This window comes from Acipenser ruthenus, chromosome 13 (genome assembly GCF_902713425.1).
Source record: "Acipenser ruthenus chromosome 13, fAciRut3.2 maternal haplotype, whole genome shotgun sequence".
Taxonomy (NCBI): Eukaryota; Metazoa; Chordata; class Actinopteri; order Acipenseriformes; family Acipenseridae; genus Acipenser; species Acipenser ruthenus.
The window spans coordinates 29,230,352-29,257,125 of record NC_081201.1 but is presented as its reverse complement, the minus strand read 5'-3'; the positions used below and the strand labels follow the sequence as shown (position 1 = coordinate 29,257,125).

General features: G+C 35.7%; 1 protein-coding gene across 8 annotated transcripts in view; it reads right to left on the bottom strand.

Moving 5' to 3' along the window:
• LOC117418266 (zinc finger MIZ domain-containing protein 1-like) overlaps window positions 1-26,774 on the bottom strand; it is a 156,447-nt gene that overhangs the window by 87,080 nt on the left and 42,593 nt on the right. For 7 of the 8 annotated variants that reach the window (XM_058985028.1, XM_058985025.1, XM_058985032.1 and 4 more), the window contains exon 2: window positions 25,837-25,930. The gene's annotated coding sequence lies outside the window, so the exon portion shown is untranslated. Of the gene's footprint in view, window positions 1-13,308; window positions 13,391-25,836; window positions 25,931-26,774 lie in introns of all 8 variants that reach the window. The other variant, XM_058985026.1, reaches the window with a different exon arrangement.

The following is a 26,774-nucleotide window of genomic DNA, read 5'->3' as shown; positions in this document are numbered from 1 at the left end:
TGGAAGGCTAATCAATGCAGTGGCAGCACATTAAAAGTTTAAAAACACGGCTGAGATACAAACAGAGCATCAGCTATTACACCTCTTCCTTCATGCTAGGATAGACTCACTTCAGTAAATAAGTTAATTACTGGAGTGCCTGATGCAGGTTGCTTGCCCCTGCTGAACAGGTACAGTGCCATGTGACCTATGCCCTAAATCTATTACACCCCACTTTTCAACCCATTCCCTGTTCAGGGGGTCTTGCTGTATCCTTTTTAAATAGTATTTGTTGTAGAAAATAAGGCAGACTCAGTTTAACCACACCAAGTAATTAAACTCCCACATTGCATCTTGGAGGTCAGGGGTTTGGTTCCCATGGGGTTCCAACCCATTTGCTGCAGGCTGTTTGGTCTGTGCTCACTAACCTGCAAGTGCACTGCCAGATGAAACCCCTCTGTCATGGAAAAGTGTCTCCCACTGAACAAAATGGCTGGGACAAAGCATTACAAAATAATCATTCCAAACCAAAAAAATCCTGGTGAAGAATGTGTTTTGATGAAAAAATAAAATAAATCACATGGTTCCTTCCTGCAGTTTTACCTGAAAAACAAGGCCTGAACCTTTCTGCCCTCGACCATTTACACAGCAGGGTTCACCCCATAGAGTGATTTTTAATAAAAGCTCTTCCAGCCAAATGTTCAAAAGCCCTACAAATTTTGCTGGTCCTTCTGTTCTGCATTAAGCTAAAAGTCATGTCTTTCAATCACAAAAAAATAGGATCATCTTTAAAATAATTGTAGGATTAAATACTTAAGCTTCACTTAACATTTATCACTAACTGCAGCATATTTATTGTTATTGTTCTTCGTAATGCTTTGAGTAAAATGAAAGTAGAATGGGACTGTTCAACACATTAAATGAACAACTAGAATATGTAAAGGCAATCTAGAATAACATAAGCATTTAGAGCCCCAGTAGACAACCCCTTTAATCACATGTTTGAGCTTTTTTTGGTTTTTGCAGGACGCCTATTTCAGGGAGCTGCTACTTGAGATTTGGATATGGAGTTATTTTAATCTACAACATGTTTACAAAATCAAGATACATTACGTGCCAAGTGTGCCTTGAATACAGTATATTAATTTCTGCTAGAAAGACCCAAGCCCTTGCGCACTCGGACAGCTGAGCAATCAGGTCAACTGGCTTTTCCTGTGTCACTTCTCGTAAGTTCCTCCTCCAATACAACAGAGCTCACATCTGTTAGATCAGGGGTGCCCAGACTTTAGTTACATAGGATCTACTTTTTCCACCCTCTTCCTAACGCGGTCTACCTAACCCCCCCATTCAAACATGTTGCACACTACATTATTACCAGACCACAAATAAAATAGGCCCTATTTTTAAAACAATTGTACAATAATAAGAAATAATAACTTTTTACCTTATTGATTTGATGATTTGCACTGCATGGTGTCAGCAAGCTTTGCATAGTCTGGGTTGTAGCTGCTGATTGCTAGCCTCAAGCAGGTGTCCAGGTGATCATCTGTTAGAGTGGACCGGTATTTTGACTTGATGATCTTCATGTCTGAAAATGCTGACTCGCAAAGGTAGGTAGATCCAAAAAATGCTGTCAAGTACATGGCAATTTTTCTCATATTTGGATATTTTTCCTCCACGATAAGGTTCCAAAAGTGTTCCCCTGATGCCCTCGATTTGATTTGGAGGTCGCTTTGAAGAGTCAAAATTTCACTCTCGACGGCAGATGTCTCCATGTGAAACAATGATGCTATTTTTGTTGCAATTTCGTCAACATCAACTTCCACACCAAACGGAAAGCACATAAATGTTGCCACAGGTTCCAGGATTGCAAAGTCTTGAAAGCGTCGGTCAAAGTCTGCGATAATGTTGTACATCTGTTCAACGTATCGACCACTGTCGCAATGTGCAGGTGCTTTTCCCTGACTTTCGAGCTCTGACATCATATTTTTGAAATTCCTCAGTTCGTGTCGCTGCAATTGTGAGGACAGCAATTTTAATTTTTGTTTAAAAGCTGTCACAGAGCTAATCATTTCAACAATATTTTTGCCTTTTCCTTGCAGCTCTAAATTGAGCTCATTCAACCGAACAGTTACGTCGGTCAAAAAAGCTAAATCTAACAACCACACTTCGTCTTCCAACTGTTTATATTCTGCATCTTTTGAAGCCAGAAACTCCTTGATTTCAAATAACAGATCCCTAAATCGCTGCAGGAATTTACCTCTACTAAGCCACCTTACATCCGTGTGTAGCAAGAGGTCTGTGTGTTCAGCTTCACTTTCTTCCAGTTGAGACCTGAAGAGGCGCCTCTGCAGACTTCTGCCCCGAATCGAATACACGATTTTGAGCGCGATATCCATGACATCTTTCATATTCAGCATTTTACCACACAAAGCCTGCTGATGGATTATGCAGTGATAATTGAGGAAGTCTGGAAAGTCATCATCACTTTTGCAAAGGGCAATAAACCCATTGATGCGGCCAGTCATGGCTGGTGCTCCATCCGTAGTTATGGACACAAGTTTGTAAATGGGTAACTGAGTGCTATTAATAAAGTCCTTGAATGCCCCAAAAATGTCCTCCCCTCGAGTTTTTCCTTTCAATGATATGATTTTGAGCAGTTCCTCTTTGGCAGTCATATCTTCAAACACCATTCTAATGAAAATGCACAACTGAGATGTGTCGATCACGTCTGTCGACTCGTCAAATTGAAGTGAAAAGAACACACAATCATTTACGTCTTTTTTAAGATGCTCCCCCAAATCCTCATCCATCATTTCACAGCGCCGTGTAACGGTATTTCTGGATAGCTGAACATCCTTAATAGCAGAAATGATTTCTGATTTATTTTTGAAATCATCAAACAATGATTCTGCTGCCTCTAAAAAGGCCTCTTTTACCATTTCTCCATCCTGGAACGGTTTCTTGTGCTTTGCTAGTATGCGACTCACCCGGAATGATGCAATCGTGGCTGCCTTTGATTTTGAGCTGGGCCTTGTAAAGATCGATTGTTGGGCAGCTAGTTGAGACTTCAATTCTTTCACTTTTCTCTTTCGTAATTCACTTTTAGCTGGAAAGTCGCTTTCATATTTCTTGTGAACAGTTTTGAAATGCCTCTCGACATTTCCCTTCTTAGCAAGAGCTACACTTGAATGGCAGATCAGACACACACATTTTGAATTTGTTGTGGTGAAAAAATAATCTTCCTCCCACTCACTGTGAAAGTGGTAGGTTTTTGGTTTCTTGCTGCTTGGTCCAGCACTCATATTAAAAACTTAACTGCAATTTTATAGAAAAAAAAAACTTAGTAAAAAAACAACAACCAAGAAGAAAAAATATTCTGTTACAGGTCTCCTGCTTCGCAAGTGTGGAACGTAAACGTACGAACAGCAGACGGTTGCTATGGTAGCGACAGTTTGGAAAAAAAAACAATGTAGCAACTACAGTGCCATGGGTTGGTCAAATTTTATGTCAATCAAGCTGTTTTTTTTTATATTTTGGCTGTGCAGTAATATTCGAGCAAGAAGCAATCATTAGTGTAAGCAAAGCATACGGTGCTTCAGAACTGTAGACCTCATTATTTTTAAGGAGACTTGATGGTCAATCTGTGAATTGCCAAAATATATATTTTTAGTGCATAAGTTTTGAAAACTTTTATGCGGTCTACTAGAAACAAGTTTGGGATCGACCGGTCGACCGCGATCGACGTCCTGGGCACCAATGTGTTAGATGATGCCATTTCTGATATTATACAGTAGTGATGTTAACCCCATTGGTAGGCATTGTGTTCAAAAATAGTGATTGGTGGCAAAATGGTATGAATGAAGGGTAGGGGCAATAGATTTAATAGTATAATTCATAAGTTTCAATTTCAAATTAAAATAGTTTATTTTTGTATTTGATTTGAACATTATACAAAATCTTTTTAGTACCGGTAATGTGTGTCTTTAACTGAGCACGATAATTGAAAGTATACAAATTAGAGACTCCTATCTTAACTATATTACCAGTTTTATTCAGTTGGTCAATTGGAAGAGTCTGTGTTCTAGCCACAGCTGCCATGACATAGCCTAGCTCTTACTCAGAAGATTCCTCTTCCCCCCTAGGGATCTCTAGTTCTTTAGTCCCCTTTTAAGTAACTCAAGACTATTTATTATTCAAAAAGACAACCTTCTGTTACATTACAGAATTCACTACTCTTTGTAACACAATCAATTCTAACTGGATATATCATCAACAGGCTAATTAAAAACATAACTTTTACAGCATATTCGAATGTGAAAAGAGTAAAACCATATCTTTAAAGTGTGAAGCAAAACACTAAAATGCAGAAAATTGTTTTTTAAATAATAAAAAGGCACATCCAATGAATAAGTTAAATAAAGTACTGTAGACACAGCAATGAAGAAAGCTTGCTTCCTAGTATGCAAAATAGTTGCATGCAAAGCTGTGGTCAAAAGCCAGCATGTTTCCCAGATTTGTTGTTGGCAATAATGCAATCTTTTAGGTAACAGCTCATAAAATACTAAAAAGCTGAGAACTGCAGGGTTAATTGTTCCAGTCTGCCACACTACAATTTACATCTGTGTAATCGCTGTATTTCCTGTCACTGCTCCATGCAATTTCTTTTGTGCTATTAGTATTCTATATAGACTTGTAGACTACTTCACTATCGAAAAAAAAGGATGATTTGTGTGTTTGTCTTTTCAATTCAGCACATGTTTTGAACAAAGGAAGCATATGATTAGGAAATAAATACAAATGGGAATTGTGATGAATTTAAATATAAATTAAAAATCCCTAATTTTGGGTAAAGGATCTTGAATGTTATCTTTCAAACTATGTTTAACTTATGTTTTAAATCAATACACCGGAAAATATGTACATACAGTGTTCATTTGTGTAACTGACCTTTTCTGCTTGATGAAAGAAAATCTCTGTTCTAGTACACACCCTCTAAATGTTGTCTTTCAATGTAGACTAAAGTGTGCTTCCTCGCTGTTTTATATGTTCTATCTATTAGAAGTTACTATAGCAAATTAAGTTAAAAATGATAAGCATGTTTACCCAATCAGTCAGGTACAGAAATGTGAATCTGGTTTGTGGACCATCAATTTATAAATAGGACTGTCACATATAAAAGGGAGTGCAATTTAGGGTTGTAATGAATAGAGTTCTACTGGACTTTTATTAGACAACAGCCATGTTTTCATCAACATTCTTTTATAATACACATTCCCGGTGGAGTCTACTTGACCACACTTAGTTGCACATTCTAAAATAAAATATGAAAAAAACACATCATAGTCCCCCTGTTATTACATCAAAGTAAGGCTGTTGAAAGTCAAGAAGCTGCCGAGTACTGTACTAAGTTTTTTTTTTGTTTTGTTTTGTTTTTTTCCTGAACTCCAGGGTTTTGTTTGGTGCTGAAGACATGGAAGTCACTAATGCGTGCATTCCAGAAGTGATGCTGGAAGGCACGCATTAGTGCATGTTATAGTGGATCTCCAACTGAGCTCCTAAGGGTTTGGTAAATGTGAAATACAGTCAAAGAGGACCCAGCAAAGATAGCAATGGTGATGAGAACTTGGCTCCTCAATAGTAAGGGACTCAACAAATAACACACAGGAACCTTCTATTATTTTTTCAAGAAGGAAAAACATTTTATGTTTCTCCATTCTGCTAGAAGCTGAGTTACTGCAGATAGAACTGAGAAAGTAGTTTCCCTTGTTTCAAATTGTTGTACAACACAACAAACACCTATCTATTTATCTATCTATCTATCTATCTAAATAATCCAGCTGTGGTTATGGAACCTAAAACAAGCAATGTGATTGGTTGAGCAAGGTTCCAGCTGTCCGTATATATATGATTTATACAGACATTTGAGACCTTATCACTTGGGCCACGGAAAATACACGATTTTTTTTATTTTACATTTCACTTCACCATCTTTTACCATGTAGAAACCATAGAAACTACACAGAAATGTCTGCAACAATAATAAAACTACTACTAATAATAGATATTATATTTATCATGGTGTCAGTCTTGGATGTCACATCTTTGCCACTAGATGCAATCCCTGATTTCACAAGCTGTAGAGATGAAATTGAATCTTACAAGCACCATGCCGCTGAAAGTGACAAAAATGTCAATATTGTTGATTTCTGGGTGAGGTCTGAAATCAGATTCCCAAACATGGCAAAAATTGCACGCTGCTTTTTGTCAATTCCACCAAACTCTGTGGATGCAGAACAAGCAGTTTCTGCATATGGACAGGTTTTTATACAACAAAGACAAACCATGAGTGTTGAAACTGCAACAAGATGCAGGATTATTTTGTGTGTGTGTGTGTGTGTGTGCGCACAACACGCAAGATGGATAAAAAGTCACGTACGATTTATTCTTGTTTTTCCTGTTCTTGTTCTTCATATTATTTTGGATGATTCGCTCAAGTAGCACGATGTTATGTGGTTTTAAAACATCATATAAAATTTAGTGTGTGTAAAGAAAAACACAATGTTTCAGTTTTGTCACTTGCACTTAACCCTGTTATTAACATTTTGTTTTTCAAAGCCAGCATAACGCTATACAACAGTCCATTTAATTACTGTATGAACATAGCCTAAGTTTTAAACATTTACAGAACTCGACAAAGTTGCCAAATTTGTCATTCCAACTTGTTTTGTTTTAATCAGTTTTGTCTGCTTGTTACTTTTTTCAACCGACACACTTAAATGACCCTTGTTTGTTACATTTTAAAAGATTGTTTTAAACGTTACAATGTAAATGTTGACTCAGTAGCTACCATTAAATGTTAAAATGTTTCAGCCTTGGTGATTTTCTTTGATGCGTTATTAATTTTAGGCAATGGTCAACGAGAGACAACGCATTATTCAAATTCTTTGTCGTATTATACATTTAAGGTAAAGCAAGTTTATTTTTCCATTAAAAGTGCTCCCGGCTATAATGTTCTGCCGCCCAGCTGTGCAGAATTCCTGGGGAGTACCCTGTATATATATACTGTATATGGAAGCTATTTCTGTATTCAAGTGCTTTGCTGTACGGTTCCGACCCAGACCAGAAGTGGGTAGTTTAAATACTGAATTTACAATGAATACAGGATTTATTCAGCTAACCCGGTAAATGTAATTATATCTGTTTTACTATGGCTATGCATATTTCAGCTTGAGGTTTTTAATTAAGTATAATGCATTTCAATGCTTATAGCAGAATGATGCTGAAAAGATTTGATCAACAAATCAGTTATGAGACAACTTGTTGTCATGACCTTGAAATGACAGTCTTTTTAATTTTGAAGAAAAAAAAAAAAAAAACCTGTTCTGGTATGAAAGAGCTCCGATTATAGCTCTGTTCTAGGCCAGCGCACAATCACTCTACATGTTCCAAATCAATGACCTACTTTTTGGAACACACACACAGACACACCTAACAGCACGTTACCAGAGTCAATTTACTAACCATGGATACAGTGTATTGACTTTTTTTTTTTTTTTTTTTTTTAAACAAATAACACAATCATTTTAAGAGATGAAAGTCATGCACAATCTAAAGTGTGGTTTGGGAACCGATACAAGCATATTATACACTGCAGCATCTACAGTAATTACTCATAAATGACTTTAAGGTAATTTTTTTAATTAATTTTAATTTTCTATGTAATTTACCAGACTGCAGACCAGGCAAACACATCTGAGGGAAACAGTTGTGTGAAAATTGTTCTTGTTACACAAATGTATGCATTTATTCCTTTGTTTTAATCTTAACAAAATAACCTTGGACAAGGCTTTTGAGCACCTCTCCTTACTTACAGCAGAATTCCTCAAGGGTGAGCCTAATGAAATAGAAACCATTTTTAGTACATTTTTTTTTAAATCACTCTAGGCAGAATTACCTCCGGATAATGCTTCATTTTGTTAATTAGCACTGCCCCAGACCTCCACAATTCAGCCCACTTCTCTGGGAACCTAAGCTGCATGCATCCTGAAGAGGTGGGGGCATTCCCTGTATTCCTGCTAAATACCATGAAGGCTATTTACAGAACTGTTAGTGCATTAGGCATGAAATCCAAACAGAAGCCACTTCCTGTACTGTGCAGTTGCAGGCACATTGAAGGATGACTATAATTTATATACCGTATTTAGTCAGTATTTATACTAGCTTCCATCTTTGTTTTGGAGATTGACAGGCCATTTTACATTCTGCCAGTCAAAGTATTAGGATTACAACTACAATTTTTTTTTCCAAAATTGTAAGTTTAATTAAAGTGAATAATTCAATAAAGATAAACAGAATGTAACAATTCAATAATATGCTTCGCTTTTTTATTTATTGTATTTTTTTTATTTTTTACAAGATGCTGCTATTCCCTTTTAAAACATCACCCTTTAAATACTTTTCATCACAGACTGAAGTTGATTTATGGACTTGATCCAGACTGGCTTACATTGGGACTGTGAGCACATTCACCTATGAACTGAAGCAGACAGACAGAGTGAGAGTGTAGGTTTCCTGGAGCTCTCTGGAGTGGTCAGTAAATTTCCATTTGACAAGAACAGGATACAAATTCACGTAGTTTCAACGTTTAACATTTTTGTTGAGTGTTGACTGCTCTGGTACTGGCTCTCATCTGTTCCTCTACTGTTCTACAGAGATTTCTTTTTTGACACTTCAACCCTCACAGACCTTGTGACTCCCACATACAGACTCCACCCCACCCCCCTCCTCCTCCTCCACCCCAGTCTACACACTGATGTGGTTTGTTTGTCAGTGATGTACAACAGACCAACCTTTAGCTTCTAAAATGGGATTCCTTTGGCTGTGCTAGGTGTTGGACACACTGCAGGATTTTTGGAGAGTAAAAAACACATTAAGCTATGTATCATGGTAGATTTTTATGAATAACTAAATACTCAACTGCATGTTATGTTATACCAAGTGTAACAAATACTGTATTTATCCTAGATTATTTTTGATTTGCCCAACATTCAATATATTGTTTTCTTTTAGAATACAACAACGAAACACCTGAGCATATAGGAGCAAATTTCTTTCCAGAAACACTTGATTTATTCCCGCTGCAAAAACGTGAGGAAAGGTTACAATTATGGTATACTTTGCTCTTCACATTGAACAGACACGGCCTGTCAGGGTACATGGCAATAACATGATGTATTGCAGCAGCTGGCCAAACAATGCCATCTTCTGTGGAAGTGGCCATCTTATATAGTCACATGATCAATGAGTAACATAAAATCAAAGAGTCTCTCAAGACTGGCCAAACACAAAACATTTCTGGAAATATGTTTCTCAAAGTAGAACCAAGGAAATAAAGCATATTACCAGGACAAAATAGGCAATTAATTTTGCAATAACATGTGACAGACGTAATAACACATGTTAGACGTAATAACACATGTTTTGGAAAAATGGCAGATCAGCCAATAAATTATATATAAGCACTAAATAAACTGCTTCTTTCCACAGCTCTGTAAAGCAGACAACACACAAGGTTAAGACTTAAGGACATTTTGACTCTTATATGTTAACAGTTAAGACAGCCAGGCAATTTTTTTTCTATTGTGTAAGCACTATTTTAACTCTAAACCTATTTGTAATGTAATACACCTTTAAAAAAACACTGGATTTCAGCCGGCTGATCTAAATCCCAATACAGCAAAACAACTCATAATTGTATATTGCGTAAACAACATAGTACTCTAAATCATAAGGACAGGATAGCAGTGCAAAACATGATATGCTGTGAAACTAAAAATTATTTTCAAATCACAGCTTTTATAGAAATGTGTCAAGGGTACCTGAAAGACAGGGATAAAATGTCCTGAAAGTGAAAATGTCTCATGTGTCTGGGTGAAATAATTGAGCTGATCTTAAAATACAGTGCTGGTCACCACTGATGTATGTTAACCAACTGAACATTTTACACACCCACTATACGGACCAGCAATCACAAAGTACTTAATCACAGCAAGCTAATAACATTGTTTGGGCCATACAGCATGCTGCACCGTAATGTGTTCAAGCAAAGTATTACACACTTGTATTCCACTTTACGTCACAGATTTCATTTGTAAGTACTCATTAAAAAAAACACTCCAAAACTAACACTCCAAACCAATTAGGTTAACTAGCATGGAAACACTGAAACTAATTTAATTAAATATAGCTTTAGACATTGGTCTTCCAAAAGCCATGGGCCAGACCAATTATTTAGCTAATTGGTCTTTAATAGCATTGTACTCATCCTAAATGCAGATCATGCTTAAATTACTATTCAGCAAGCATAGCTTTCAGATTTGACATACTAAACACTGAAAGCATTAAAAAAAAAAAAAATACATTCAAAATAAATAAGTCTGCCAAAATGGAGATGTATCCATTTTTGTCACATTTAACAGCATTTTACATTTTCAAATCTGTATGGACACAATTTGTTTCAGAAAATAAAAAAGTACTTGATACCAAGCTGCAACACATTGCCTTTTTTAACATTTTAAACTGGTACAATTAGTGAAAAAAAAAGCCAAACAAGCTGCGTTCTCAGTAGGTCTATTGTGGCGCTCCTGCAGTGCTCAAATGAAACCCCCCACTCGCTGTGTGTTTATGAAGCCTCAGGAAATACCAGGGCAAACATTCCAGCTCGACAGCAGTTCAAGTCCACGTGATTGCTGAAACACAGCACTGGATTGCTTACAAGTTTGCTCAAGGCCCATGATAACGGAATCTCTTTAAAAACCCCAGAGAGTGACTGTTTGATGATATTTACCTGGTCTTTTAAAGAGGTCATTTTAGGTCACACAATTGCCTTAATACGAAAATGGATTAATGAAATAAACATAATTAGGTAATCAAGATTAAATGATATATGCAGTCTCTATAGCAGTGGGTTATTAACAAAACACGCACAATTGCAGATTGTTAAAACAAAGTGCTCCCCAAAAACCTACATACCCCCTGCATGTTAATAGATGTGTGAGCATAAGCATTTCAAGTGCTTGGATTGGAATGGTTGGGTTTGCCATATTAGGCAAACACCCTTCTAGGCTTCTGCATGCTAAAACCAAATCATTCACCTATTTTATAAATGAAAACACATTCCTGATCACTATAAACAAACTGCAGGTACTAAATTGTGAAACCTCTGTGTACATATTTTTTTATATCTTGTTTTAAAATGGAATTTCACAGCAGTAGTTTAATGTTCACAGTCCTTTTGCATTGTTCTACCATGCAACAAAATCACAGATTGTAATCGAGAGAGAGAGAGAGAGAGAGAAGCAGCACACTGCGTGACAGCTATGTGGAATACTTGCATGGTCTTCAAATTTGGGCCAGCTACTTCTCTGAGCACAGAGTAGGTCAATTCTTATATAACTGAAAACTCTGTTACTGTTGGGACCATTTAGACATAAACTGATTTGCTGCAGTATATATATATATATAAAAGAATAAATAGGGCTTAAGGCAAAGTGTCTATATATTTTTTTCTTTTATTAAACAGTTTTTTGTAAACTAAGGGTTATCTTTGACTGTTCTGGCACAGATTCTTTTTGGCATGTACATACAATCACTATTATGTTATATCTAAGAAAATACATCATATGTTAGTTAATGCCTAGTGGAGATATACAGTATGCTTAGTAATTATGAAACCTCACACCACAGTTTTTTTTAACCACTTACATAACCGGGCCATATATACTGTACAAGTCTGTAACATTTAAACAGCAGACTTTACAATGGCATATATAACATAGAATTTGAAACAAATAATTTACAAATGCAAAAAAGAAACCTACCCTACTAAAGCATGGGTGAAACTTAGTTAAATTAGGACTACTTGCTTGCATATTAGCAGCTGTGAATATATATATATATTACATTCTATGTATTTTTTTTCTATGAATAGTGAAAAGCGGGTGCCAGCGTCCGCTGTAACTGTAGAAAAATAAAGTGTAGCAAGGTAGTATTGGCGGACAGTCAATCAAAGCAGAAATTCACAAATCAGAGCTAACAGATTGCCTACCGGGATGTAGAGAGAGAACTCTGAGAATAGGGCATTGTTAAGGTCGTGTGATCTCTCTGCTGGCAGATGTAAATAGTGTGCTCAGTTTTAATAAAATTACAACATGTCGAATCTTGACTTAATTTTAGTGGCCTTGGTGCTCTCTACAAATGTACTGAACTGAAGGCCATTTCGGCTTTGCCCTTTTTTTGGTCAATTTAGTGCCCTGTATGTATGTATGTATGTATTTATATCTATCTATCTACTTGTACCTCTGCATAAAAGATCCAAGGGTCACTGATAAATGCCCTTTTTGTGGAGATAAGTTAATTGCATTCTATATTTTTGGGAAGAGAGTAATATGAATGTGCCGTTGTTATTCTTTTGTTATTGGTTAAAATAAAGTCTCTCTCTCTCTCTCTCTCTCTCTCTCTCTCTCTCTCTCTCTCTCTCTCTCTCTCTCTCTCTCTCTCTCTCTCTCTCTCTCTCTCATAATTAGTGCTGGGACAAATATCCAAATATTCAAACTACGTTTTTTTTTAATATGTATTTGGATACAAAAATGAGATGTTCGTATTCGCTACAAATGACAAAAATACCTTGCACTTATTTACCGTCTCACCAGAATTTGCGCGATTTTTCAGAAATTGCCAATGAAAAAGAGCTCAGTTATTACTTTATGAAAATGTGTCAATGGCCACTGTTTACTGTGAAGAAACGGCAATGGCAAGGAACGAAAAAAATAAATAAAATGCGTTGTCAACATGTACTATTTATTTCAGGAATAAACAAAACAACGTTTAACTTGAACTATTATTTGGCATACTTTGTTTTGTAGTCAATTCACTGGGATAAAGTAAGTCCTACAGAACTTCTTCACTCCTGAGATATTTTTCTATTTTGACGTGTTACATATTGTAAGGTCTTGCTGTAAAATAAAGGTACACACAGGGGCCACGCCGCCCTGCCCCTGCTGCTATGCTGTCTCTGCCTGCGTTCTGAGCATTATAATGGCTTTTATTACTTTTTGAAAAACGGATGAATATCCGAACGAATATTTAAATTATAAGCGAATATGAAAATCCCATGTTCGTCCCAGCACTAGTAATAATCGAAGTGTGCATGTGTTTACAATTCAATGATTTTATGCTTCAGTATTCTTGGAGGCCATTATCTTCTCTTCAGTTTATAAGAATGCACACAATCTGGCCACCAATGGAAAGGGAAAAACATAATCTTACCTGAATGTATTTTGAAATTCTCAGTGAAGTATTTTCTCAACCCCCCCTGTGCATCCTCATTGAATGCCAATATATTTTTGGCCTGAAAAAATGAAAAAAAAAAGGATCCATCTGAATAAATCCTATCTGTACACCTGAATGAACTGATCCTCATCTACAAGCAAAATGAAGCAATTTGGGCAACCTGAATAAAGCAAGATAATGAAGTCATGTATCATCTGCAGTAAGGCTAATCTTGAAGCCAGTGTTGCAGCCACTATTAGTAAATAGACTTTTCTCAGTTTCAGCCATTAAAAATGCTGACTCTAAATTTCCAAATGTGTAATGAAGGAAACCAAATCCTTCACAAGTTTGAAACCAAGCATGTCTGTGTACAAATATAAAAACATGTCAACACAAATAAAGTGAGCTACTGGTACAGAGAGAGAATCATTGCTAATTTGCTACAGTTGGCAGACCTGAGGGTTTGTAGTATGAACTATAAGGGCCTTGGGATGAAAATCCTATTACTTGGTTTTCACATCAGAGCAAGTTCAGGCTTGCTTGTTTTAGGTGACTTTAATGTAATCACTTAAAATATCTTCAGCAATGATTCATGGATAAACAACAATCAGGGCAGCATATTTAGTAATTATGTCACTGTGTTTAAGTGAAGGTGAAATAGTGTTATTTATAGCATTTTCACCAAAATATCACTGCCCAAATAAAATAAAATAACTCAATTTAAAGTAGTTCAGAAATATTTTAACACATCCTCACTAACTCATAAATGCAGATAGCTATATGTAAACAAATACCAATTGCATGTTCTTCCAAGTATAAATCATATTCTGATTGTTCTTGTACTACCCTCACATGAAATCATCATTCTTCAATATGATGCAATAACAGCATCCCACACAGTCAATTTGCTGCACAGTGCTTTTCCGGTCTGTCTCCGTTTTAACCTAAACAGATTTAATGTCACGTCTTGAAAGGAGCGCTAAGAACTATATTTCCAAAGTGGAAATCTGCCTAAAATGACCTGCGTTTACATTAATTTCACTCTATTGCCAAATATAAAAATAATTTAAAGGTTTCACAGCACATGAAATCAAATCTTTTACAACATATAGTCGTGGAGCCACTTGCACGAAACTATGCATACATATAAATATCTTTTGATATCTCTTCATTATGGTTTGATTTATTTATAGTAATATTTTTGTTTTAATTATTGTATTTTCAAAACCCATTCAGACAGACATACAATACTAAAAACAAAACAGTAAAGACATACATGCATTGATTTTATCAACTGCTTAAATGTCAAACTGATTTGTATTAGGAATATCAATGAATTCATATTTTTAAAAGAACAGGTATCTCCTAGTTATTTGATGTGTTATTAGCTCTGCCTTGAGTGAAGGTTGGCCAAAATCAATTTTTAATATGTTGCTTGGGATGAATGGTAATAGGAGACATCTAGACAATGCACTGCAGCTTTGCAATGCATTAGCAGCATGAACACACAAGTCACATCTTATGACAATGCATGACTTCAAGATAGCATTTTAATGTTAATCCTCCTAAGTGTAATATTTGTTAATTGATAGATTTCCATTTAACATTTGAGATGCACAGATTTTATTCAACAATGCAAGTATGACCTTGTAAACATGCATATAAAAACTGTTCAGCAAAAGTACACTGATTAGTTCATTGATATTAGTAAATCAGTGCCATTGATACAAATATCTCACTGGTATTAAATACATAACCTTTCTGGAACGATGCCTTTTAAGACAGAAGTGATACTTGGCTGACACAACAGAGTAACTGCAAAGATTCAGAGCATAAAACTGCCAACACCCATCTTTTATACATACTTTTTCATTAATTACAAATAGAATCAATTTGCAGAGATTTCACTTCGATTTTTAATAAAGCATAACTTACATATTCATAGCGCTTTGAACCGTGTTGCAGTGGTAATTGCAGATGAATATTTAAAATCCGCCTTTAAATAACTGTTACTGCAATCAGCAAATGTACTAATATGATATCCATGTACTGACTGCTAATGTACTACCATGTCTGGATTATAGCTCAAGCTTTATTCTGCAATAGTCATCTAAGAAGGCTGGAAACCGTTCCCATTTAGATACAGGGCTGCAAGGTGTTTGGCTTTCCTATATTTATGTTTAATCAGCCCAATTTCACTTTAAATTTCAAACTTTTTTATTTATTTATTTGTTTTATATCTCGTGTCTTGTTAATTAGGGATGGTATTCTGTAGCAGAGATCAAATATATTTTCATAAACATCATAACTGTGAAATGAACTGTGGACTGTAACAATGGTCTGTTCCATGTATGTTTTACATGATGTTACCTAAATGAACTACATTGGTCATACAAAACATGAAATTTCATCACAGAACAGGATTAGACATGCTTAACCATAAACAAGGCAAGTCCCATCACTGATCTGGATATCCAGCTAAATTACTTCCCATATCACAGCATAAAAAAGGTCTCAGGTTACATTACATTATGTATCTGAATCAGTCTTAACCAAGAACAGGATGCGTTTACATTTGCACATTTTGAGGCCTTGCCAATCATGAATAAATCAATAGCATATTTGTCTACTGCAATACGAAATATGCCAGCTCTCAGTACCATTTTAGTCCTTTTCTATCCAGTGCAGAAGGTTATGCTTACAACAGATCAATGCAAAAGCTTCACAATGGGCTACTGCAGCTGCAGATGGCACCAGTGACAAAAACAAACAGCAGCCTTACAAAAGAATTAGATCATTTTGTGTGTTTTGTAGGAGCCTTTTCAGGTTTTAAAACCAAGACTTATATGAATATGCTGCATGTAGCCTATATCAGAGCAGAGGGTCTAATAATTGTTCAATTTCTGATGTATATAACTTGCATATTCAGAATTAAGTAGCATTCTCCGTAGAGTGCCTTACATGCAGCAAGCATCTACTAAAAAAGACACTCCATCAACCATTGAAACACACAATGTGCATATGTGAATAATTAACTCAGACTTGTGCACACGATGCAATGATTCCATTTATCTTATTCAAATTAAAAATATGCATTTATTATAATTAAACAAAAAATAAATGCAATGCTAAAATGAAACACCAAATCAACCAACTGTATCAGAGCTATATTCTGTGTCTATGTAGTGTACATCTGAAGCATTAACTACTGTATCACTGGAAATAATTCTGAAGTCTGATAAATTACAGGACGAAGCAGGGGGAAATTCCAATATCTTCATGTGGGTATTAGCCTGTTGTAATTAACCTCCAACAATGGTAAAGGGGCTCTCACTGTAGCAGTAAGCCCTACAACGGATCATATGATCATTGAGATTCTGCATAGAAAGAAAAGAAAAGGATCCACACTCCAGCACGAGCTCATCACCTGAATGAGCACTTATGTATAATTAAAAAACAAAGAATGACAAAGAGTAGAATTTCAATTTAAAATCTCTTAATGACATAATATCAAAATATTACAACAGCAGGACAGGGGTATCCACCTGCCTGGAAACATTAGCATTTCAATTATTTCAAAATTATACGATTCCACTTCTTCAAAATTAAACACTTAAAGCTGCATCCACGCTGGACAGAGCGACCTGAGCAAAGTCACCGAATGTCAATCCACACCAGACACGACTTGGAAACTATGGAGGATAATTTGTGCATTACATTTTTTCATTTTGGCACAATATTTTCACTCTAGTATTTCTTATTGAGTGTCAATCATACTGGAAGGGCGGGACACTGCCGCTGGTGAGTTCGATTATCTACTAACTGGTATGCTGGTTATCGAGAACTGACGGCTGAATAAACCATTCAAATTAACATCCTCAAAAAGAGGTTGCTAAATAGGTGAACATTTAACTCATTTTAATTTTTTTTGCTCAAACAACCAGGGGCTCGTTTCGATATTGTGATATGGTAAGTTCAAACATGATCGGTCTTTTGATCAGTTATCACCTGCAATCTGTGCGAGCAACATTATATAGAAACGCTATATTAGTACGACATTGTATGACATACAGACGTGCCCCAGGTCTTTCAGAGGACCAAATTACAACTACTGTATATAAAAACAAATCAGATTATATAAACAAATCAATTCTTGATTCCACGCTGACTAACCAGCAGACCAGTTAGTAGATAGTCGAACTCACCAGCATCAGTGTCCCGCCCTTCCTGTATGATTGACGTTCAATGAGAAATACTAGAGTGAAAAGATTGTGCCAAAATGAAAAAAACAAAATAAATAAATGAATTAATTAATGTAATGTATTTTGATTTTTATTTATTTATTTATTTTTGGCACAAATTATAATTCATAGGAAACGATCCAAAAGGCTGGAAATAAATACATGACCCCACCTATGCATTCCTACCGGACATACTAGAGATGGGCTGTCCCATTACAAAACAAGTCTTGTTTGGTTACCACCCTGACCTCTGGCAACTCCGTTGTAAAATAAAGGTTGGTCTTGTAAAATCTATAGATCAGAGTTATTGAACATCCCTATACAACCAACAGTTTTATTGTTATCATTGTTATTAGCAGTAATTGTACAGTTGTAGTCGTAGTATATTTTTTTTCTTTAGTGGGACCAGTAGTAGTAGTAGTCTGATTTGAAGCCTATTTTAGCGATGTGAAATGTTCTCAAAGCGACGTCGCTCGCGTCGCGTGCTGCTGGTGTGGATACTCCCATTTGACTGCAGTGACTTCTAAATTATTCGCTCGCATTGCTTGTGTCCAACGTTAAGGATATTTTTGTAACCCTTTTGCAAGCTCTATTCCTTTATTGTACCTTGTCGAAAGCATGTATTTTTTATTTATTTAACAAGATTTGACACTTTGTAAAACATGCTTAATTTTTTTTATAATGCTAAAAAAAAAAAACACTACTACTACTACTACTAATGACAAAAAAGCTAAAGCCAATAACAAATTACAGTTAAAATGTGAAAGTAATGAGTTTGTTACAATAGACAAGAACTAAAGCTGGGTCGGTGCGACACAATAATCTGTAACTTTAACACAGAGTCATAACATTTGAACAAAACAAAAATCTAAAGTATAATATTTAAATATAACTATTGGTCCCGTATACAATGGATTTTGACCACATTCTTCAGTGTAGTTTTAAATTGATCTGTGTCTCGGTACACTGAAGACATATATAAATTAAATCTGTGTCAACTATACTGAAAAGTGTCTCTCAATACTGCAAAACAGGATTTGTAACATTTATCAGGCACAGAGTTTAATATTCTGTAAAAAATGTTTTACACATGCTGAAATTTTAACATGTTTGACAAGACTTCTCTTGAAAGTCTCTTTACTTTTAATTAGTTTATAACTAAACAACAAAAAAAGGTCAGAACTCAACATTTCTGTTGTTTAAATTATTCACTTGCTCTTTCCTACTGCATAAACTTTCCATAGTGATATTAAAATGACTCTTTATTCCAGACTGCAGATAGACATGGTGGCTGCCAAGCCTGCCAACCACCAACACTTGGTCCTAGCCCAGAGACTCTACCAGTCTACCGCAGAATAACTGATGTGTGACAAACTGACTTAAACATTTGCAATGGTGACACAGAAATGCAATCCAGGGAGCTGCTAAATTCACTACTGATGGACATGGGTTTTCATCAATGGAAATCAGACTAAAGCATCGAGCAGTTATCGTAACTCTCCCCATGCAATCTAAATCCCTGTTTATGGGCATCTGTTTATCATTTTAAACAATCTCTCTCAGTAAATCCTCTGCTGGCATCCCGAGTACAGTTGATAGAAACAGGTGAAAATGTGTTCCTGGGCTCACAAACATACACACACACACACACACACACACACAAACTCATTTAATACTGAGAGACTGTATTCAGAGAATCACATTCCATATACCCCTTTCAGCTTGTAGCAAAACCAATTTTGGAGATTAAAGTGGCTACAGCACAGTCATGGCCTTTTTCCATTACGCTGAGCTGGGTAATATCAGGGACATTCTAAGTGTGCAGTTGTGGGTTCCAGAGTGGTTGTTTGAGACCCCACAAAACATGTGATAAACTGACCCCCCCCAAGCAGGCTTGCTTGTTGTGTATTGTGATCTGACATTTTTTTGTTAAAAGGTGTAATTTACTCATTCTGTTGGCAACTTTCTAAGTATTTGGATTTAAATAATTGTATAACTTATTTCATTTAATGAATACATTGGTTGTTTCTGTTATTTACTATACATACATTCATCTGTGATGTTTACTTCAAATGATTACTATACATTAAAGTTAGCAAATCAGTTTGTTGTGTTTGTTATGCTCTCCCCCAGTGACAAATAAAAACTGTGAAGAATCTAGGTGACTGTTTTAGCTGATTCAGCAAATAAATTGCCACTTCAACCTCACCCCATCTCATTTTAATTAACAGTGGTGTTAATTTATGAATACACTAATCCGCAGGATTTTAAATTGCATGTTTGTTATTACAGAGTAAGTAATTATTACTTGTTTTCCACTTGAATGTACAGGCAAGCTCGGTGGTCCAGTGGTTAAAGAAAAGGGCTTTATAATCTCCGGTTCTAATCCCCGCTCAGCCTCAGACTCACTGTGTGTGACCCTGAGCAAGTCTCTTAACCTCCTTGTGCTCCGTCCTACGGATGAGACGTAAAACCGAGGTCCTATTATAAGTGACTCTGCAGCAGTTGTTGATGCATAGTCTACCCCCTAGTCTCTAAGTCGCTTTGAATAAAAGCATCTGCTAAATGACTAATTAATAATAATAATAATAATAATAATAATAATAATAATAATAATAATAATAATAATAATAATAATGTAATTGAATGATCCACAGATGCGTTATGAACCCTGTACAGGGCATGTGATGAAGATTGGGTTTAAAAATGCAGCACAGAAACTATTTATAACCAAGCAGAATCCCTATATACACAGGAACAGTTAATCTTTAAATCTAAAGCATGCAAAACATATTTTTGCAAGGACATTGACTTTGGTTGTAATTTAAACCTATTACCTTTTTTCTTGTTTTCTTTTTTTTAAAAAACAGATAGTGTGTTTTACTGACACAGTTGCATTAGCAACATCTTTTTTGAAATCTCCTATTCGTTGCCACCACAGCCTGTTTAGCACAGATCCCCAGAATGTGAGTGATGACATGAAGATTGCAGTGTGTCCATTTCTAAGTCTTGTGGTCTGCACTAAGGAGACAGAAATATCTTCATGACAGACAAGGATACATGATGCCACACGTGCAGCTGTCTAAATATTGCTGCTCTTGGTCTCTATGTAAATGCAAGTACATTCCCTTTTTTTCTTCCAGCTACAGTCCAGGGTCAACTTTCAGGCGTGATTGTTTAACAGGAGCATCTGGGACGGATGCAGTTGAAGTTTGCTGTTGTGTCAACAAGCTAGCCTATTGCAAACTCATAATTTTTCAATTAAGAGGATCAGAGTGCTCAAAATAACTCGGGTATATCAGGGATTTGAACAGCTCAAAGAATCAGTGCAAGCAGCATATTATATTAGTTTGTAGGTCCAGTAAACAGTTGATTTTTAGCCTTGGAACTGCATTCTTATTACTGCACCACCATGCATGCAGCTCTTGACATTTACCAGTGTCTGGCAAATATATAAATATATACACAGGTGCACTCCACTTACTACGGATCCTGTTAGAACAGAGTTCTGTTTACAACGTATTGAGGAGACATGTGCCTGACAAACAACATAGGTTTTATGGGGAATTACTAGAAAGTAGTTTTCCTGTTCCACAGGCAGGTCTTTTGTGTTTAATATGTACAGTTTAATATATACATTACCGTTTATTATGTTCAATTTTTTTATATTTTGCGCAAAATAAAGTATATCCGGGACAGTAAATTGACAGTCACGGCGGCATTTGAGACAGGCAGGAAAAACAGTTGCTGTTTATTTTTATTCTTCTATGTTTTTGTTGGCACCACTGTTGCACAGTTTAAACGTATAACGTATACAATTGTAATTACATTTAGCGAAAATATAAATGGTACTACCTATTACATTGTACAGCCCACAGAGGTATGTTTTGTACAAATAATAAAACTCCTGTTCTTTGGTAGTTAAGCTTTCTTGTGGTATATATTTAAGGTACTTATGTTCGCGGTTACAGCATTTCGAATTGTGTTTACTACGTACTTCGTTTATAAAGTACTGATTTCCATTGTCCCTTGGAGTCCGTTATAAGTGGAGTACACCTGTATATAGAAAGGATGCTTTTCTAGCTGGAGTTTCCAGCAAAACACCTCCCATCATGTTGTTTCTAAAAGGAGTTTACAGACTACCACAGTCCTGATAAGCTTATCATTTAAGATCACTACCACTGCCCTGTCTACATACCTCAACCTGTGGCTCTAATGTCAAAGAGGAAACAACATATAAGGCGTTACCTCCCCCCTCCAAAGAACAGAAGTCCTCAGTTAGTCAATTAAATATAGAAAGATCCTTCTTATAATACACAAGCAACATGACTTCAAACAGCCAAGCTTTAGTTGGTTAGGGAATTTGTATTAATTAAAATACATCGGGGAGGTTTTTTTTAAACACTTTTGTTCATTAGGTAAAATACCTTCATGAGATTTGACTAGTTTAATAGCTGTGGATCCGTGTTTATTTAATATGATAAAAAAAAAAAAAATGGTTTCAACATTTTTGCAAGATGTGATTTTAAATGTGCTGTGATTCAGCTGTTTCACCCCCTCCCACGTTAAAAGGAACATTTAGCAATTGGATAAAATGTCCCTGGTGAATGTTACTAGTCGATTTCTGTGAACAAATTATTTTTACCCTGGCTCATAACCATGAATAGTATCAGTAACTGAAGAAAAGGAAATGACATTAGCAGGTGTGATAGCTTTAACACCTGGAGTGTGGAGAAACAAAAACATTGAACACCTGGCATGCTTAATGAGTTTAATTAAGAAAAAAAAACTAATTCTAAAATACAAAATAAATGTATATAGGGGTTTGAATTAATGCAATTGCACATGCCAAACCCTAGAGAGAGGCAAAGTGATTGAGGCCAATCTAAAATTAGATTTAATTTAATTCCTAAATAACCAATGTTATTTCACAGACCTGAATTTTCAGGAGAAAATGTTTTACAGTATTATATGGCTTCATTAAATTTAGCTGGTCAAATTATACTGCAAACAAACAAGAAAAAGAGCATCCCAATTACTCCAAATGTGTCAGTACTGACAGAAGATAACATTCCTCTATGGTTGTCCTACCCATGGAAATACTGTATTTGCTCGAGTAAAAGTCGACCTTGTGTAAAAGTCGAGCCCCCCATTGTGAGGGCGAGATTCAGGTATATATATATATATTTTCAGATGGTATGTTTAATGAAAAGCCGTTAGTTTTCCTAAATATATGTATTTAGATGTCCTGACAGCGTCTGAGCGGCAGATTTGCAAAAATTCTACCTAAAACCGCCAGACGCGTATTACAATACAGTACATTTTTCGGTTTGTTTTTTTGTATGTATTTCAATGGAATGTGGGAGGTGGAGCCTTGCATGTTTTTTGCAAATGTAAAACTAAAAATTCTCTGAAACATAGAAAACCTGTGTTTTTCTGCAGCAAACCGATTCCTAGGATCCCTGGTAATCACTGTAAAACAACTATTGTTATCACTGTATGAATTAAACTAAGTATAAGAATTTGTGAAAAGCTTAAACCCAGATTAGAAACTCCCACTACTTGCCAACTGCAAACATGCAAGAAATAAAGCAGAATGGATATATCTGCCAGTTAAGTTAGGACACATCACCGAGTCTAGCTGGTATGGAAGGTTTGATTGCCAGGGTTCCTATCCTGTAAATTTAGCCGAGTACACAAAGCCCTCTCTGTGTACCATACTGTTTGGAGACAAGCCTCTAGGTTATCAGAGCAACAAAACTCATCCAAGTCTGAACTTTGACCTCCTGTTAAATTCCTTGCTTGTTATGAATTGGTTACCAGATTCTTTATTGGCACTTACACATTTCAGAGGAACATTTTCCTCCGCTCTCTTAAGAAAATAATTGAACAATACCCTTTTAACAACATTTATTAAACAGTGTTTATCTTAAACGTTCTTGTAATGGCAAACATGATACCATAATTTGCCAGTCACACCTTATCAGATATTCCTTGTGCTGCTGTGATAATGATATTGTAAAAGCTGAAAAGATGATATCTTGAATTTACCTAATTAGAATGGTATAATTTCATCTATGAAAAACACTATAAATTAAACAAATAACATATATATATATATATATATATATATATATATATATATATATATATATATATATATATATATATATATATAGCACTTGCATAAACACAAATATGTCTGCATCTATAGTGAAGCCTCCCCTGGGATGTTTCAGTTAATTTCCTTGCGCTTTCTTCAGCTTAAGGAAATAAGTCAAAACATCCAGTAAAAACATTCCTTGCAGCAACGAGACAAGAATGTGGTGCAAATTCCTGCTGTCAGAGCTGATCTTCATTGTGTTTACTTCCTTTTCCACCTCTGCACACACACACACACGCTACTTAATGGATTTGTATGCAATCGCACATTTAGCTCCGCCAATGAAGACAGATTTAATAAGTAGCAGGACATACAGTGTGCCCCCTTTATAAAGGCAGCCCTTTATACTGCGGAACAGGTTATAAGACGGTACGGTCATGGCTCCCATTTGTCCCATAATGCCATTACACTAGCGCTAGTATTATTATTATTATTATTTATTTCTTAGCAGACGCCCTTATCCAGGGCGACTTACAATTGTTACAAGATATCACATTATACATTATTTCACATTATACAGATATCACATTATTTTTACATACAATTACCCATTTATACAGTTGGGTTTTTACTGGAGCAATCTAGGTAAAGTACCTTGCTCAAGGGTACAACAGCAGTGTCCCCCACTGGGAATTGAACCCACAACCCTCCGGTCAAGAGTCCAGAGCCCTAACCACTACTCCACACTGCTGCCCAAAGTATTCTCGTTATAAGGCGGAACACAAACAGCACAGTCGCTTAACTATGGCTCCCGACTGCAGCGTTATAAGGGGGGAGCACTGTACATGTTTTAAAAAGTGAAATTAACATCCAAAGGTTTACACTATTCAAATTTACCATTTTGTGAAATTTAAGAAAAGATTTTTAAGTCGACACAAAATCATGATTCTGTCATCTTGAATTATGATTTTATAAAAATAATAATTATAGGAAGGCGATCCTTTTACGTATCTCCAACATATGTCAATTAACAATCGTGACAAAGAATAAAGGCCATATGAAACTCCTTATCTATTCTGTATATTATTTTGCCCTACTGAAACAAGTTATTTCAGATTTCTTATATTAAGATGAATCCAGCCTGCCTAGTGCAGCTGCAAGGTATAAATATACAGGTGGACAACAAGGTATAAATGTACAGGTGGAGATCAAGGTATAAATATATAGATCTGCCAGAATTTTCAGTAATTGGATTAGTGAAAATTCTATAACATTAAGATTCTGCATTACATTCAAATGCCCCGTCCTCTACCAAGAAGTTTTTTTATTTTACTTTATATTCTATTCAGTCATTAACATAACCAATACCAGTACATTGCTTACATAGTTCTCTGTAAATTGGTAAAAACAAATCTGAAAGATAGCTTTTTACATTGTATTAGTAATGATGGAAAAGAGGGGGTGGGGTGGTATTTGTCTCCAGACATCTTTATTTAGTAATGCATGCACAATCCTACGGTATAGATGAAAACAAAGAATTCTGAAATGCTGTTTTGTTGTCCAACAAAAAAGCCACTGCAGTTTTAGATTATACCTTCCAAATCCTTACAGCATTCTGTACAGAGAGAAATCCATCATTGAAACAATAGCCTGATAGGAGCCGCAATCTCACTGCTGTCATATTTCCACTGTCACGACTGTCTACATCTTCTGACATTTACACACTAATCAGTTAAGTTTATCCCACTCAGCTGTTTCTCGTAGCTTCAGCATTTCTCAAGATCCACAGAATTGTACCACTATGGATGCTTTAGTCTACTGTACTGCAATTTCATATTTGGTTCTGACACATGAAAGTCATGTGTCAGAACCAAATATGAAATTGCAGTGCTACCTTTCTAACAATGAAAAAAAAAAAAAAAAAATTAAATTTCAAGATTTATAAACCAACCTCGACATTTACAATTTATTATGGGTCCCTTGCTTAATATAAAATTAACTAACCGCCTTAATATCTTAGCAGTGGCATTGCCTAATATCTGACATTTTATGACTGGTAATCAATAAATAATACATCTTTATATGGCACTAGTGTGACGAGACAGCACCCCAAATCACACCTTATGCTTCAGACCCTCCACACCCCACATTTAAAAAAAAATAAAATAAAGTAATTCATACCTTAGAAGATTGGATTCTTCTACGCCGTCCCCCCCTCCCTTCACATGTTCTGTTGAAGACACCCCACTTTTTAACCTTTTCCAAGAAATATATACTGAAAGATAAAAAGAAAATTATTAGTTGCTTAGAAATATACAGCAGTATAAAAGATTTGTATATATGTTTTCTTTTTTTTTTTAATTATTCAGTCACATTTCACAATTGTCTAACCATAAACTATTTATACAATGCCCTCCATATTTTATCCTTCTTGTTGCTTTTAATTAAAACATCATTATGCTGTTACAACTGTTTAATATAAGACTTTCTTTTAAGGCCTGGATAAGCTCCTTCACACTCCACCTCCGGTTAAGGACACAGTACAAGGAATCGTATTTTACATTATTGTGGTTACACCTTAAACATTTACAGTGGTATAGGTTCACTGCCAAATCTAATTTGCAGAGATCACAACTTACAGCAGATTGACAGATAAACCCATTAACAGATGCATTCTCTTTCATCCTAGTCACTGCCCTCTCTTAACTCCTCTGGCACAAATGTAAACTAGCAATCCATCTGAATTTGACAAAGTGAGATTCTTTCCAAGCAAGCGTTTTAAAATAACACGGAAGAATATAACTTCTTTGTGCATTACCTGGTTTTTTGGAAGTAACTGAGCCCGAGAAACCCATAAAAAAGAATGAAAATATGTTTTTAGCATTCTCTGCCACTTATATCACTACAGTAGGTACCAACCACAAGAGGGTCTTATTTTAATGAGCCAAACAGTCTCAGATCTTAACGTCACCCTACAGTTAACCTGCTCTGTCACTGACTTCTTTTCACAGTATTTTTAAGTCAATATGGGGGTTAATAAGTTACCTCTGGTGGTAAGCATCTGCAGGATTCATAGAGATAAAAGGTGTATTTAAATCTGCCACTGTTTAGAACAATGC